Source organism: Macrobrachium nipponense, chromosome 1 (genome assembly GCF_015104395.2).
Source record: "Macrobrachium nipponense isolate FS-2020 chromosome 1, ASM1510439v2, whole genome shotgun sequence".
NCBI lineage: Eukaryota > Metazoa > Arthropoda > Malacostraca > Decapoda > Palaemonidae > Macrobrachium > Macrobrachium nipponense.
Window position 1 is genome coordinate 49,183,520 of NC_087200.1, and position 3,391 is coordinate 49,186,910.

Sequence of the window (3,391 nt, forward strand, 5' to 3'; positions counted from 1 at the left end):
AGAACAGCCCGAGGCATACCAGCAGTATCCCCCATCTCCCATTGAACAGTGTCTGAGGACCCCTTCCCAACCCAGGTATACACTAGTGCCCCATCCCTGCATATCTCTCGAGGGATGCCAGTGGTACCTTCGCAATACCCTCCCAACAAGGGATGCCCCGTACCCTCACAATGCAAGGCGCCTCTCTGCAGAAATGTGCTGAGCCCGTAAAATTGTGGCCGCTCTGTGTCACTAAGCCAAATATGCTTATCTAAGCGCAGTTCCCATGCATAGAAAAATACACTCCTATGTTTTAAACAAAGACGAATGACATACGTCTATACAAACACGTGCAAATAAAGAAAAACACATCACTATGGGGCAAAAGACAAGAAAAATTGTTGACCTCTTGAACCAATCCCATTTCCCTGAAATATTTAAACAAAAACCCACTCCTTCAAAACAATAGTTTAACACTCACCACTCCATAATGGGAAAAAAGAACTCGAAAATTCTTCGTAAAACCCGGCAGTGATATATGTATTAAACACAAAACACCCGCACGGGTATCTCGGAACACTCTCATCATTGCACAAAGCAAAAGTCACACTGGGTGCGCTCACTGCTCTGGCTGACTCCCTGGGAAAAATGCTGAGTCCCATAAAAATCCTTCCCTCCTTTAGCACAGTTAACATACAGATATTTTCTCATTTTTTCTCACTAAGTAACTGAAAACTAACAGTTTAACGATTTTCCACAATCCCACACCGCTTTGTCGTTCGAAAACTATCGCTAAGTCACGACCCTTTTTATGTTCTAACTGGCCACCCATCTCTACATTGGCGTTCCTAGGCATAGAAAAGAAAGAAGACTTTCTATATCCCCTCTTTAACCGTCTGCCACCACTATAACATGGGGGAAGAACCCCCAGTATTCATAAGGTAAGCGTGGACACGAAACGGAAGGCAGACCCCCACACCCTATTACACACACAGCCTCTCTCTCTCTCTCTCTCTCTCCAAGGAATCACCCTCTCTCTCTCTCTCTCTCTACCACCTCTTTCTCTCCTCCATTTGCACAGGTAATGGATATGAGAGAGTTACATCATATCTAAACATTTATTTACAAGAATAACTAAATCAATTAACTAAGTAATCCAGTCTTACAAACTACAATGTCAAGTCACCCAAAAGTCCACACCCCACTGGGAACTCTGTCCCCCTGTATTCCAGATCCGTCTGTTCAAAGATACAGAACACATCCCGTAAGTACACACACAAGTTTAAAGACAAAGTTAATAAAATGGAACATCTTACAAGATATCAAACAAGCCATCCCTTTGGCTAAAGTAAAGAAAGGTAACACTTACCCATTCCCAACCGAAGATATCACTCACTGATAAATAAAAACACTTTGGCATCTGCCATCATGGCTTCGCCTTCCTCCCCCGAATCTATGTGCAAGACTTCCATAGACTTGGCTAGTGATACATTATGAATAGAAGGGAGGCGCACACGCAAGACGAATGCACACTTCGACAACGCCTCATATACTGGCTACAACCAGTTTCCCAAAGGCACTTGAGAAGAGTTCATAACTGTCGTACATTGACTTCCTGAATTAAGCACTTTTATCTCACGCCACCCCAGAAAACTCATTGATCAGCTACTCTCATAGGTCACAGAGAACGCACGAACAATATATTATTAATCAAAATCCCTATGTCTTACATATATATATATATATATATATATATATATAGATATATATATATATATATATATATTATATATATATATATATATATAGTATATATATATATATATATAGAAATAGATATATATATATATATATATATATATATATATATATATATATATATATATATAATATATATATATTATATATATATATATATATATATATATACTATATATATATATATATCTATATATATATATATATATATATATATGTATATATATATATATATATATATATATATATATATATATATATATATATACTATATATATAGATATATATATATATATATATATATATATAGATATATATATATATATATATATATATATTATATATATATATATATATATATATAATATATATATCTATATATATATACCATATATATATATATATATGTACAGTAGTACCTCGAGATACGAAAGGCTCAATTTACGAAAAATCCAATTTACGAAAGCCAATACGAAAAATTTTACTGCTCTGCATACGAAAAGTTTTCAAGATACGAAAGGTTGTTGCTATAAAGTCCTGAGATTCACCCGGACCACCAAGAACAATTTTAAAACTCCCGCGCCGCCTAAAACTGAGTAAAAACTCGGCCACCATCCTCCCCGCTCCTCCCATTGGTTCCTGCTGCTAGTCACCCCATAAGGTCCCTGCTCTCCTATTGGTCAGCATCTACCCCTTGTGCTTTAAGTATTCTATTGGTAAAAGGTTGCTGTAAATTGAAAAACGTAGTATTAGTACTCATGCAATACATTTAATAAAAAAAATAGAACATTAGATAAAGATAGAATAAAGAATAGAAATGAATGTTATTATACTGTTTGATAGTTCAGTAGTTGAAGAGAGATAATGAAAATTTATGGCTTACTGTGTAAAAGTGATTGCTTGGCGATCGTTCGATACTCGTAAGTGCTGGATGTAAACAGACGTTTGGAAGCTTTTTTTTGTTTGATTATTATAGTTAATGGTTACTTAATAATTATTTGAAATGAGTACATGCAATACATTTAATAATGTGAATTAGATATCATAAAATATAAAATAAATCAGACTGCCAACAAATACGCACTTTTTAGAATTCTTCTTCTTTTTTATTATTACGTTACGTATATGTATTACGTATGTTTCATTATAGCTGTCAGTAACTCGGTATCTCTGTTAGGTAAAGATTGAAATAAAGAATAGAAATGAATGGTTATTATACTGTTTGGGTGGTTCATTAGTTGAAGAGAGATACTAATGACAATTTATGGTGCTTACTGTGTGGCTAGGAAAAATGATTGCTTGGCGCTCATTTGATAACTCGTAAGAACGGGTAAGAGCTGAGAATGTAAACAATCGATTGGAAGGTTTGTTTTTTGTTTGTTTTGTGTATTATAGTTAATGATTAATCAATAATTATTTGAAATGAGTACATACTGATTATTTATACATTTTATTGGCATATTCTAAGCTTTTAGCTCTTAGGTTTAGATGTCAGAATCATAGACTAGGCTACAGTAGCAACCCCTAACATAGGCTACTATGAGATCAGGGCCTCTGAACACGGTTTTTTTCTCAATAACTTTTTATCTATGCATTTCATAAATATAACACTTATTCAGAATACATATTATATCAACACATAAGTTTTGAGTGT